Genomic DNA, 14,303 nt, shown 5'->3' with positions numbered 1-14,303 from the left:
AAGCCTGTTTGAATTGCTTTGGATACCTCCTCTAGCACGGTAAGTGTAAGTTCATCTCTTTCTAAAACTAGTACAAACACAACAGTTTGTGGGGACACCAAATTGGAGTACCACTGAAAAAAAAAGAAAGCCACACCATTCAAGAAGAATTTTAATTTCTCTAATTTTTTTCATAATCTATTCTTGCAATTATTCTATTGTTGTAGCTGTCATCTAAAAAGTATGTCAGAATGACCTGGAGGACTTTTCAAGATACAGGTACAATTTTGAGCCCTACAACCAACACCATGTGGGGAAGATGCCTTAGCTTCCTGGACATTAAAAAGGTACTAGATGATTCTTAATCACTTCATATATTCCCATGCCCAAACATGGGATTAAAAAAACAACAAACAACTTCTAAGGTGGTAAGCTGGTTAAGTTCATCTGTGCATGTCTACCATTTGAGGATTTGCTACTAGGTGAAAGACGATACCTTGAGCCATAGTATAGTATGGTAGTTAGGAGTACAGATGCTGGAATCAAGCTGCCTGGATTCAAATTTTCACTATATGAGCTTGGGCAAATCTCTGATCCTCTCTATGCATCAATTTTATTTATTTAATAGAATTAATATAATTATTGAATCTTCCTTAGGAGCTTACAGAAATTAATAATTAAATTAGACAAAAGTGGTTGAAAAGTTCCTGGTAAATGGTAGTTGTTATTTTTTATTAGAATTAAGTGCTATCTTTTGTGGTGGTTTTAAAGATTTATTAGCTCAAATTATCACAGATGTAAGTTTGATTTTGTTACTTACATAATCTAAATCATAACATAACCAAAATAAATATAAATTAATTATTATTTATAAATTGAGGCAGATTCAGTATTCTGAGGCCTGGAACATATGTAATTTGTGGGATTCTGTTTAAAAACAAAACCTTATGAATGGAGTTACTGCATGAAAATGAAAATTTATATAAAATGGGAAACTAAATCACAAAAAAAAAGTATTACAACAAACTGACATATACTACGGACATTACAAAATCCAGAGAAAAATAAAAATGTGTTTTTAACTTAATTATCAGTCTGACATAATCGTATGATACATTTTTTCTTACCATTTTTATTGTAAACATCATTACCCTTTTATATAATAGTGTTTTGTATTAGCTCTATAGAGAAATAGTTGAAGTTTTCTTTTAGCACAGATAAAAGAAATGTTTATAAACGATTATTTAGCTCTAGGATTTTAGGGTCGAGTATATATCTGTAGAGGAGAAATTTGTTCTGACCTAAGTGTCAGCCGATGGAAAGACTTTTACAGAGATCAGTAAGTAGCTTAATACATTTCATGACAAAAGACAAGTCTTTCATACTGCACTGCAATGTGCTCCTTGGCTTTGTACCTCCCTGCCACAATGCGGAACAAGTTGGCACAGCACCTCTAGAAACCTTTGCTAGGAGGAAACCATGAGCAGTAACGTAACTATGCACAGAAGTAACTACAAACGCAAAAAAAAAAAAAGATATTGCACTAAACTCGGACAAGACATATCTCAAACATGCCCTTAGGCAGATTCCAGAAATGCTCGTGGCTACTTCACAGCCACTTGACATCGAAGTTGGAGTAAAGAGACAATAATCTCAAGTGATTTTTGTTGAAATAACTTACTTTGGCACATTGTATTGAAAATACAAGAACATGAGAATACATTTCTAGATCCTCTGCAAGGGCCCTGGAAGGAGCTCATGCAAGTAAAAAGGCATGGAGTTTAAATTATAATCTTATACAGGTGAAACGGCTTTAAAAATCGGTACTAATATGGCACTAACTGCTGCAAAACATAATATTAATTGTAAATATAAGAAAAAATATAAACTTCCTTAGAAGATAACTAAGCAGACCTTTCTTTCAATTTTACCTGGAGTTTTGGGGGAAAGTATGTTAATAGATAAGAAATATACATGCTATTTATGTTTTGGTATGTAAAAGTACACTAATAAATTCTCAGGTAGAATTACGTTTTTTCCAGGCTACACATCATAAAAACTTTTACGTAAGTCTCACGCTTGCGGTATGTTGCTTTGGTCTGCTCCCTCCAAAATCAAGTACCATGAATTTATTTTCCTCTTAAAAAGAATCAATAGGTTATATATTTAAAATATTTATGATGGTTTAACAATAAAGAAAGGCTTTTCATGTTAAGATTTGTTTTTCGTTTCAATAAAATAGAAATCACTCCAGTAATATTAATACAATATTAAATTTGAAAATACACCAAATTATTTTCAAAATAATTGTTATAAAAAATTATATCATTTTGTTTGGGAACACTTCATTCAGGAAACTTGATTTCATACTACTTCTGATTAAATACATTGACTTCAGATTATTGAACATGATTTCAAAAAACAGTGGCACAATAATAATTCAGGGTTTTCCCATGGTAATAAGATTTTGGAAACAGGATTGCTATTGTCTCATGCAGAAATGTCTTCTTCCAAAACAATTAGCAGTTCTCTCATGCAGAAATGTTCTCCCAAGATGAACTGAACACATTCATTGAATGATACATTTTTTCATATATTTCTTTGTAAGAAATGAATATATTATTCCAATAATAGTGTCACTAATTTATTTATATATATTTGAAAACTATAAGATTTAAAACTTAAGATGAAGTAAACATAATTATTTTGAGTGCTAGCATTAATTTCAAGTGCTTGATTAACTATTGCTTTTAAAAGCCAGGTGTAGACCATTTTGCATTTTATAAGAGCTACAAGCATAGAAAAAGCCAGAAGTTATAATTTACTAGCCAATAGGCCAAACACTGTATATGGTAGTGAGGATTAATTTTCAAGACCCTGCATCATGCTGTTTTCTGCTATCAGTAAACCCACTGTTTTATCACAGACATGTTAATAAAAATTTTCCCCAAATAATTAATTTTCTCTTTAGGTTCTGAACAAAAATCACTTCCAGGAAAAAAAAAAAAAAAAAAAAAAATGTGCTTAAAGCTGCCTGAGGAAAGTTTTCAATAGCCATTTGGTCTTTTTATAGGATAAAATTCCTTTTGGCATTTCAAAACACTCTTCTCACTTTGAAACCAACATAAAATCTGATTATTGTAATAGGACTACCATGTGCTCTTCTCTATCAAAACCTGATTACTGTAATAGGACTACCATGTGCTTTTCTCCATCTATAAATTCCTGCAGTCTCATATACTGAAGAACCATCTGGATCAGCATCACAAAATGGAGAACAGATGGACAAGAGACATGCAGCATAATTAAGGCAACTATAGAGAACAGGACACATTATCGTTCAAAATCAAGCTAAATATTTATTATACAACTTCCTCTACATTATAGAAAAAGGTAATGATGTTTACAACAAAAATAGTAGGACAAAATGTATCATACAATTGTGTCAGGCTGATGATTAAGTAAAAAACACATTTTTATTATTTTTCTGGATTTTGTAATGTACGTAGTATATGTCAGTTTGTTACTTTAATATTTTGGAAAGTAAAAGCTTTCAATAACAATTTCCATAAACACACTCTCCTTCCACTGGAAAGTGTCATTTGACATCATTATTATAGTTTACCAGTGCAATGGATGATCTCTTGAAGATATAAAAATCACTTAAAGGCATGCACAAAATGTATGAAATATGTATAAAGCTACTGTATGAAGCAGGCCATCAGGAGCTAGGTGGATATTAAGGGTGCACTCATTACAGGCCATAGAGTAAGAATGTTAATGGGAAGTAGCTGTTATAAAACATGGGTTGGTGACAACAGGAAAAGGACAGGGGAAAATAAAGGACTTTATTTATTTATTTGTTTATGGGATTTCAGCAAAAAATGCCTGAGATTCCAAACTTAATTGGTTGTCTCGGGCTTCTAAAGCACAGAAGAAGGTTGAGAAAAGGGAGAAACAGGCCACACAAATTAGGTGACTCCTTCTTGAGCTCAGCATTATGTGGAAACATCTAATTGAATTATTCACTTTGTGGGTTTACAAATAATTAGACAATTTTTATTCACAGTGTCTCATCATTTAATTATAACCACCTTCCTTTAAAGAAATTACATATTTCAGTTTCATAAGGTATGAAATGCCATAGTTGTAAACCATATGAAACAAAAATTCTCAGACAGGACCGTCAATCACCTTGATTTTAATGTTTGGTATGTTTACGTGGCAAGAAGAATTATTTTTATTTCTAAGTAACCAGGATATGTTTCCAATATCACATCACATCATTGCATATTCTTTCTATAAGCAAATTTTATCATTTTTAGATAATTTTTATTATTATAATACCATGACATAGCAATAATAATTTGCCTTGTAGATGCTTTTGATATGTTAAACTTCTTAGAAGACATCAGTTTCTCTCTTTTAAATATTAACCCAAGAACTTGAATTCTACTTTTAAGCTATTTTCCTTATAGGTAAACATGGTACAGGCTTTAAAACTACATTATTGAATGCAACAACAACAAACAAAAACACTTTATGTAGGTACTAAAATGCATAATTTTATAAATATTTCATAATGACAATTACATAAAAGTAAATAAATTTTACAAAGCTGCCCTAAGTGTTTTACACATACATTCTCAATTCAACGAAATGCCTCTGTGAGGTAGTAGTAGATTTTTTTTTTTTTTATACTTTAAGTTCTAGGGTACATGTGCATAACGTACAGGTTTGTTACATATGTATACTTATGCCATGTTGATGTGCTGCACCCATCAACTCGTCAGCATCCATCAATTCATCATTTATATCATGTATACCTCCCCAATGCAATCCCTCCCTCCTCCCCCCTCCCCATGATAGGCCCCAGTGTGTGATGTTCCCCTTCCCGATTAGTAGTAGATTTTTAATCTCCTTTTTACACATATGAAAACTGAGCTTGAAGTCAGGTCATACCACTAGTATGTGGGGGAACCCTGAGTTTGAGCTCAGGCAATCAATTTTTAGTAGTGTTGTGCTCTTGATCACCCTATTATTCTGCCTTGCTATGATTTTGTGAGTATATTATGTGCCGTGAAGCTTTCTGTAGTTTCTTGCATGTATTAATTCAAACATTCTTTTCTCAACCTTTTTAAATAGGCACCATTATTATACTGATTTTACATATGAGGAAACTGAGGACCCGAAAGTTGCATAATTTGTCCAATTCTGCTTCTTAGAGAAGAGGAAATATCTAAGACTTCTATAGATAGAAGAAAACTTAGCTGCCTAGCCTACATGTCTAAGTCTAGATGTTTCAAAGCTGGATCCAATGCTGGTTGAATGCAGCATTAAAAGGTGAAGACAGATTGTCTGATTTCGATATAGGGCTTTCTCAATTCTTATTCAATACAGAACACATATCAACTAAGCTAAATCCACCACAAAGAATGCTGTTTGCCTCATTTTCTTTTTTTTAATTTATTTTTATTTTTTATTCATTGATTGATTGATTGATTATTATTATATTTTAAGTTCTAGGGTACATGTGCATAACGTGCAGGTTTGTTACATATGTATACTTGTGCCATGCTGGTGTGCTGCACCCATCAACTCGTCAGCACCCATCAACTCGTCATTTACATCAGGTATAACTCCCAATGCAATCCCTCCCCCTTCTCCCCTCCCCACTCCCCGTGATAGGCCCCGGTGTGTGATGTTCCCCTTCCCAAGTCCAAGTGATCTCATTGTTCAGTTCCCACCTGTGAGTGAGAACATGCGGTGTTTGGTTTTCTGTTCTTGTGATAGTTTGCTAAGAATGATGGTTTCCAGCTGCATTCATGTCCCTACAAAGGACACAAACTCTTCCTTTTTTATGGCTGCATAGTATTCCATGGTGTATATGTGCCACATTTTCTTAATCCAGTCTGTCACTGATGGACATTTGGGTTGATTCCAAGTCTTTGCTATTGTGAATAGTGCTGCAATAAACATACGTGTGCATGTGTCTTTATAGCAGCATGATTTATGATCCTTTGGGTATACACCCAGTAATGGGATGGCTGGGTCATATGGTACATCTAGTTTTAGATCCTTGAGGAATCGCCATACTGTTTTCCATAATGGTTGAACTAGTTTACAATCCCATCAACAGTGTAAAAGTGTTCCTATTTCTCCACATCCTCTCCAGCACCTGTTGTTTCCTGACTTTTTAATGATTGCCATTCTAACTGATGTGAGATGGTATCTCATTGTGGTTTTGATTTGCATTTTTCTGATGGCGAGTGATGATGAGCATTTTTTCATGTGTCTGTTGGCTGTATGAATGCCTCATTTTCTTAATTTCCACAATGAAATCTTCTATTCCAATTGTGAACTACAGTCCAATTGGCTACAGATCAATTTGCAAAAATAACTGAACTATTTTATGTATTTACGAGAATTTGGCCCCTCAAAATCTAAAAAAAGTATTAGTTTTTTCATATAGTTGAGTTAAGTAAGGTAATAATGTATGCAATAGCAAATACATATGCTGTTTCCTGCTATTAAGTTACATTCAACTTTTTCTCACTAAGAATTGGTGAAATCTTTATGCATCTGTTGGATGGGGAGTATATGGTCTGATTTATTCTCTCTGCCCATTCTTCCCCCATATCTCACATTGCTCACACATCCTCTGTTCTACTTTGGAATGCTCATTTCCTTATAACATTTTTTTTATTATTACTAATGGGATGTAAAGATATGCTATGATTTGCAATTGTTCAAGTTTTAAACTTTAGATACAGGTTTCATAGAGTGATTAATTAAATATAAATTTAGGCCGGGCGCGGTGGCTCAAGCCTGTAATCCCAGCACTTTGGGAGGCCGAGACGGGGATCACGAGGTCAGGAGATCGAGACCGTCCTGGCTAACACGGTGAAACCCCGTCTCTACTAAAAAAAAAAATACAAAAACTAGCCGGGCGAGGTGGCGGGCGCCTGTAATCCCAGCTACTGGGGAGGCTGAGGCAGGAGAATGGCGTGAACCTGGGAGGCGGAGTTTGCAGTGAGCTGAGATCCGGCCACTGTGCTCTAGCCTGGGCGACAGAGCCAGACTCCGTCTCAAAAAAAAAATAAATAAATAAATAAATAAATTTTATTTAAAAGGCATTGTTTTCTTTCAATTCAGCAAGAAACTTCCTCCAAAATGTCTCTTCATACAGTGGCATGGTTTTCCATTTGTTTCACTTCCCTGTGCAGTCTAGGACCTGTCCTTAGTACGGTTGTACTGTCTTTACTGGGAGGCATTGATTTCCAGGTTGCATCAGCTATAAGAGAAAGGCAGCTGACATGAATGCCCATAGCACAGTTGGCTAGAATACATAGATTCAGGCAGTATTTAGACAGGGAATGCTATTTTCTTTACAACTGGAGATTTGTAATAAAAATAAATAAGTTACTAACTATAAAATGTACCATAAAACATTTTCAACTAATTAAACACTGCCAAATATAACATAAACACCTATACATATAGATGCGATATTCACTTAATGAGTATGGAACTAATAATTATGTCAGTATAACATTCAACCAAAAGTCAACTTTTACTCACATTCTGTTAGCAGTCACTTTAACTGCTAAATATATCCCAAGACTCAGTGTGAAGGACCTGACAGTAGCTTGACCTGGCATTTTATATTTGGTAATCCCAGGATGTACAAGGATTTCTCAAATCAAATAATCTTCAGAAAAAGTGTAAAACCCTGTAGGGTACACTCTACTGCAAAGTTTGTAAAACAAATTTACCATGTGCTCTAAGTAGTCAATTCACATAACTTGTAAACCAAACAAATTATGGAAGCTTTAGTTTTTACAAAATAACCTTACCCTAAGACCAAATATAGTCTAGATATAAAAATGCAAAATCATGCATGTGTGGAAGGTTACTACAAATGATAGTGTTGTGTTGTGAGCCTCTACTATTTGTTTCTATTAACCTTTTGGCTTCCCTTTATTTTGTTCCAGTTATTCACTGAGGTTGGTTTCAGTTGGAGGTTAAGACAGAAGACCTCTAAGATGGAATTAAAATAGAAGCTATTTCCTTAGTTATAGGAATACAGAATTATTTTATAGTAATATTTTAATTGTGATGAAATGCCTAGAAAAAAGAAAAAAAAAAGAGTCGCCTTACTTGATACATGGACGCTTACCAGTAGTTTCCTCTTCATCTTTACCAATGTCATGCATTAAATTCTAAATAAAATGGACATAAAGATATTTCCTTTGTTTTTACTGCTAGAAGACATGGCCTAGTTTTCTTCTCAATGCTTAGGATTTTTTTTTTAACATGAGTTTCTTTTTTCCCCTTGTTTTCTCTTTATTACTTGAATTTTTATCCTGTACTATTAATTTAGACCTAGTGAATACATGCATATCTGTGTATATGTGCATGTTTGCACGTGTGTGGGAAAGAGAGAGAGAGAAAAAGAAAGTTATTTATTTATTTATTTATTTATTTATTTATTCTTGAGACGGAGTCTCGCTCTGTCGCCTGGAGTGTCTCTGGCTGGACTGCAGTGGCGTGATCTCCACTCACTGCAAGCTCTGCCTCCCGGTTCACGCCATTCTCCTGCCTCAGCCTCCTGACTAGCTGGGACCACAGGCGCCTGCCACCACTCCGGGCTGATTTTTCTGTATTTTTAGTAGAGACGGGGTTTCACGGTATTAGCCAGGATGGTCTTGATCACCTGACCTCGTGATCCACCCGTCTCGGCCTCCCAAAATGCTGGGATTACAGGAGTGAGCCATCGCACCTGGCCAAGAAAACTATTTTAAAAGCTCTTTTGGGAAACCTTGTACATGCTGGTTTAAGAGCTGCTGACCTAGATTGCCAATCTAGTATTCTGCTTACCCTACAATGAAATGGTGTAACTCAATGTAGTTACATTTAATAAACCTGCTTTGAGTGTCTGCAATAGGTCATGGATTCTGCAATGCTCTATGTACGTGTATATGAGTAAGGGATGATCTCTGTCTTCAAGGAACTCAAATTTAATATTTCATCTTAAATCATTATGTATTATCACATTGACATTTGCAGACTAAGCATTATGTATTGCATGCTTTCCACCCTCATAAGAGAGCCACCATTGAGAAGAATCTCTAAACCATTCCTTTGTGATCTCATACACGTTTCAAGATTTTGAAACAAGTATGTCAACAGTTCATTTTGACATGTTTTCTATGCATTTCAGATATACAATTCTGTTTTATGCATTTAGTCCCTGTTTATCTTATATTTATAGCATATGAGGTTTGAGAGGGTGAGATCAGGAAAATCTCTCCAGTGCCCAGAGGCATCACAACTGGTTTATTTCAAATCCTAGTTCAGAAAAGTGGGTTACAGAAATACTCTAGTCTTAAAATTTCAGGGCAAATGTTAGTAGAAAACATCATAGCTTCTAATGAATAAAATTGATTTTGATATGCAGACAGCTATGTCAATGATATGTCTGATATAATGTCAAAATAGCATCAAAAAGTTTACACTGCATTTCCCAATCTTACAATTCATAAGAATCCCAGGCAAAATCCTGGCAAACCATTTACTAATTTATTAATCCATATAAGATTAATTCCGATAACAAGTTTTTAATTAAAAAGAATCAATAAGGAAGGTAGAAGCATTCAAGTTTAGGGCCTGTATTTTTCAAATGTGAAATTTCAGTTTGGGATGTATTCTGTTCTTGAAATTAAAAATGGCTTTCATACTACATCTTATTCAATGTAGTTTATTTACAAGCATGGCATTGTGTCCCTTCATGTGACGCTATGAAAAGCAAATTGATTTTTTTCCACTTCAAACAATTGCTGAATACCACCATAAACTTTTGTGAAATTTGAGAGAAATCCCTAACTTACCTCAGACACGACCTGTATCACAAATAGGTCTCAGGCCTTCTCTGAGCGCATGTGGAGCACAGCCCATCTGGCATTGTTGAGTTGTGGCCTTATTTCTGGCAAAGTAATCATTTGTGGGAGCCAAGAATAAGAGAATTAAAAGGAACTACCCGTATATCAGACTAAAAGAAAGTGATGAGTGTATGAAATCTCCCGGTGGGTACAGAATCAATCTTAAATTATTCTGGCTGCCTTTGCAAACACATATAATTCCCTTTCTCTACTTTGTTCTCATTGAGATCTTCAATTTTTACATGGGAGAGCAGCTTCAGTTATATATCCAACTCATTTGAGAAAACATATTTGAACCACAGGCCTTCTGTGAAAGTAAAATTTACCTCATAAACATTCTTTTGAAATTTTTAGATACTTAAATGGTGCCAAATTCAATTTGTTTTTGAATTCACTCAGTAATTAATTTTATAATGAATCTATACTGCCAAGTGTGAAAAGAAGGGTCACAGTAAACTGTTTACTGTGGGTGGAACTTGTTTAAAAAAGAGAGTTACACCACTAGTCATAATAATAGAGGTAGTAATATAATCATAAACAGCTAATATGTATTACCTTGTGGCAGCAGTTTTAAAATATATTTTACTTGGATTGTTATTTAATTGTTAAAACAATCTTATAGGTAAGTACTATCATTAGCCTTAGTTTGCTAATTGAAGACATTGAGGTTCAGGCAAGTTACAGACATTGAGTAAGCTGACAGAGCTAGGAAATAAATACTTGGGAAGTAAGAGATATTGTATTACTCCACTTTTATTGCTATAAAAAATACCTGAGGCCGGGCGCGGTGGCTCAAGCCTGTAATCCCAGCACTTTGGGAGGCCGAGACGGGCGGATCACGAGGTCAGGAGATCGAGACCATCCTGGCTAACACGGTGAAACCCCGTCTCTACTAAAAACTACAAAAAACTAGCCGGGCGAGGTGGCGGCGCCTGTAGTCCCAGCTACTCGGGAGGCTGAGGCAGGAGAATGGCGTGAACCCGGGAGGCGGAGCTTGCAGTGAGCTGAGATCCGGCCACAGCACTCCAACCTGGGTGACAGAGCGAGACTCCGTCTCAAAAAAAAAAAAAAAAACCTGAGACTGGGTAATTTATTTTAAAAAAGGGTTTATTTTGGTTCATAGTTCTGCAGGCTATATAAGAAGCATGGCGCTGGTGAGGACCTCAGGAAGTTTGGTGGAAGGTGATGTGGAGCCAGCACATCATATGACAAGAGTGGGGAAAGAGTGGGGCAGGGAGGCACCACACACTTTTTTTTTTTTTTTTTTTTTTTTATTATACTTTAAGTTCTAGGGTACATGTGCATGACTTTTATATCATGTATAACTCCCCAATGCAATCCCTCCCTCCTCCCCCCTCCCCATGATAGGCCCCAGTGTGTGATGTCCCCTTCCTGAGTCCAAGTGATCTCATTGTTCAGTTCCCACCTATGAGTGAGAACATGCGGTGTTTGGTTTTCTCTTCTTGTGATAGTTTGCTAAGAATGATGGTTTCCAGCTGCATCCATGTCCCTACAAAGGATGCAAACTCATCCTTTTTTATGGCTGCATAGTATTCCATGGTGTATATGTGCCACATTTTCTTAATCCAGTCTGTCACAGATGGACATTTGGTTGATTCCAAGTCTTTGCTATTGTGAATAGTGCCGCAATAAACATACGTGTGCATGTGTCTTTGTAGTAGAGTAATTTATAATCCTTTGGGTATATACCCAGTAGTGGGATGGCTGGGTCATATGGTACATCTAGTTCTAGATCCTTGAGGAATCGCCATACTGTTTTCCATAATGGTTGAACTAGTTTACAATCCCACCAACAGTGTAAAAGTGTTCCTATTTCTCCACATCCTCTCCAACACCTGTTGCTTCCTGACTTCTTAATGATTGCCATTCTAACTGGTGTGAGATGGTATCTCATTGTAGTTTTGATTTGCATTTCTCTGATGGCGAGTGATGATGAGCATTTTTTCATGTGTCTGTTGGCTGTATGGATGTCTTCTTTTGAGAAATGTCTGTTCATATCCTTTCCCCACTTTTTGATGGGGTTGTTGTTTTTCTTGTATATGTGTTGAGTTCTTTGTAGATTCTGGATATTAGCCCTTGTCAGATGAGTAGGTTGCAAAAATTTTTTCCCATTCTGTAGGTTGCCTGTTCACTCTGATGGTAGTTTCTTTAGCTGTGCAAAAGCTCTTTAGTTTAATTAGATCCCATGTGTCAATTTTTGCTTTGCTGCCGTTGCTTTTGGTGTTTTAGACATGAAGTCCTTGCCCATGCCTATGTCCTGAATGGTACTACCTAGATTTTCTTCTAGGGTTTTTATGGTATTAGGTCTAACATTTAAGTCTAATCCATCTTGAATTAATCTTTGTATAAGGGGTAAGGAAAGGATCCAGTTTCAGCTTTCTACTTATGGCTAGCCAATTTTCCCAGCACCATTTATTAAATAGGGAATCCTTTCCCATTTCTTGTTTTCTCAGGTTTGTCAAAGATCAGATGGCTGTAGATGTGTGGTATTATTTCTGAGGACTCTGTTCTGTTCCATTGGTCTATATCTCTGTTGTGGTACCAGTACCATGCTGTTTTGGTTACTGTAGCCTTGTAGTATGTTTGAAGTCAGGTAGCGTGACGCCTCCAGCTTTGTCCTTTTGACTTAGGATTGTCTTGGCAATGCGGGCTCTTTTTTGGTTCCATATGAACTTTAAAGCCGTTTTTTCCAATTCTGTGAAGAAAGTCATTGGTAGCTTGATGGGGATGGCATTGAATCTATAAATCACCTTGGGCAGTATGGCCATTTTCACGATATTGATTCTTCCTATCCATGAGCATGGTATGTTCTTCCATTTGTTTGTGTCCTCTTGATTTCACTGAGCAGTGGTTTGTAGTTCTCCTTGAAGAGGTCCTTTACATCCCTTGTAAGCTGGATTCCTAGGTATTTGATTCTCTTTGAAGCAATTGTGAATGGAAGTTCATTCCTGATTTGGCTCTCTGCTTGTCTGTTACTGGTGTATAAGAATGCTTGTGATTTTTGCACATTAATTTGTATCCTGAGACTTTGCTGAAGCGCTTATCAGCTTAAGGAGATTTTGGGCTGAGACGATGGGGTTTTCTAAATATACAATCATGTCATCTGCAAACAGGGACAATTTGACTTCTTCTTTTCCTAACTGGATACCCTTGATTTCTTTCTCTTGCCTGATTGCCCTAGCCAGAGACTTCCAACACTATGTTGAATAGAGTGGTGAGAGAGGGCATCCCTGTCTTGTGCCAGTTTTCAAAGGGAATTTTTCCAGTTTTTGCCCATTCAGTATGATATTAGCTGTGGGTTTGTCATAATAGCTCTTATTATTTTGAGGTACGTTCCATTAATACCAATTTATTGAGCGTTTTTAGCATAAAGGGCTGTTGAATTTTGTCAAAAGCCTTTTCTGCATCTATTGAGATAATTATGTGGTTCTTTCTTTGGTTCTGTTTATATGCTGGATTACGTTTATTGATTTGCGAATGTTGAACCAGCCTTGCATCCCAGGGATGAAGCCCACTTGATCATGGTGGATAAGCTTTTTGATGTGCTGCTGAATCCGGTTTGCCAGTATTTTATTGAGGATTTTTGCATCGATGTTCATCAGGGATATTGGTCTAAAATTCTCTTTTTTTGTTGTGTCTCTGCCAGGCTTTGGTATCAGGATGATGTTGGCCTCATAAAAAGAGTTAGGGAGGATTCCCTCTTTTTCTATTGATTGAAATAGTTTCAGAAGGAATGGTACCAGCTCCTCCTTGTACCTCTGGTAGAATTCAGCACACACTTTTAAATAACCATATCTTGTGTGAACTCAGAGCTGGAGTTCATTCATTAGCAAGGGGATGATGATAAGCCATTCATGAGAAATCTGCCCCATAAGCCAAACATGTCCCACCAGGCCCCACCTCCAACACTGAAGATTACATTTAGACATGAGATTTGCGGGTCATAAGTATCCAAACCATATCATTCTGCCACTGCCCACCCCCCACCCCAAATTTCATGTCCTTCTCACGTTGTAAATAACAATCATACTTTCTCAATAGTTTCCTAAAAGTCTTAACTTTTTCCAACACTAACTCAAAAGTCCCAAGTCCATAGTTTCATTTAGTGATGAATTCCTTCCACTTATAAACCTGTGAGATCAAAAACAAGTTATATACTTCCAAGATACAATGGAGGTACAGTCATTGGGCATACATTTCCATTCTAAAAGGGAGAAATCACCCAAGAAGGACACTAGGCCTCATACAAATCTGAAACCAAGCAGAACAGTCATTAAGTATTAAAGCTTCAAAGCAATCTTCTTTGACTTCACGTCCCATACCCAGGGCACACTGGTATAAGAGGTAAGATCCCACAGTTTT

Source organism: Trachypithecus francoisi, unplaced genomic scaffold, assembly GCF_009764315.1.
Source record: "Trachypithecus francoisi isolate TF-2019V2 unplaced genomic scaffold, Tfra_2.0 Lachesis_group4, whole genome shotgun sequence".
Lineage (NCBI taxonomy): Eukaryota > Metazoa > Chordata > Mammalia > Primates > Cercopithecidae > Trachypithecus > Trachypithecus francoisi.
Note: the sequence above shows the minus strand (reverse complement) of the source record.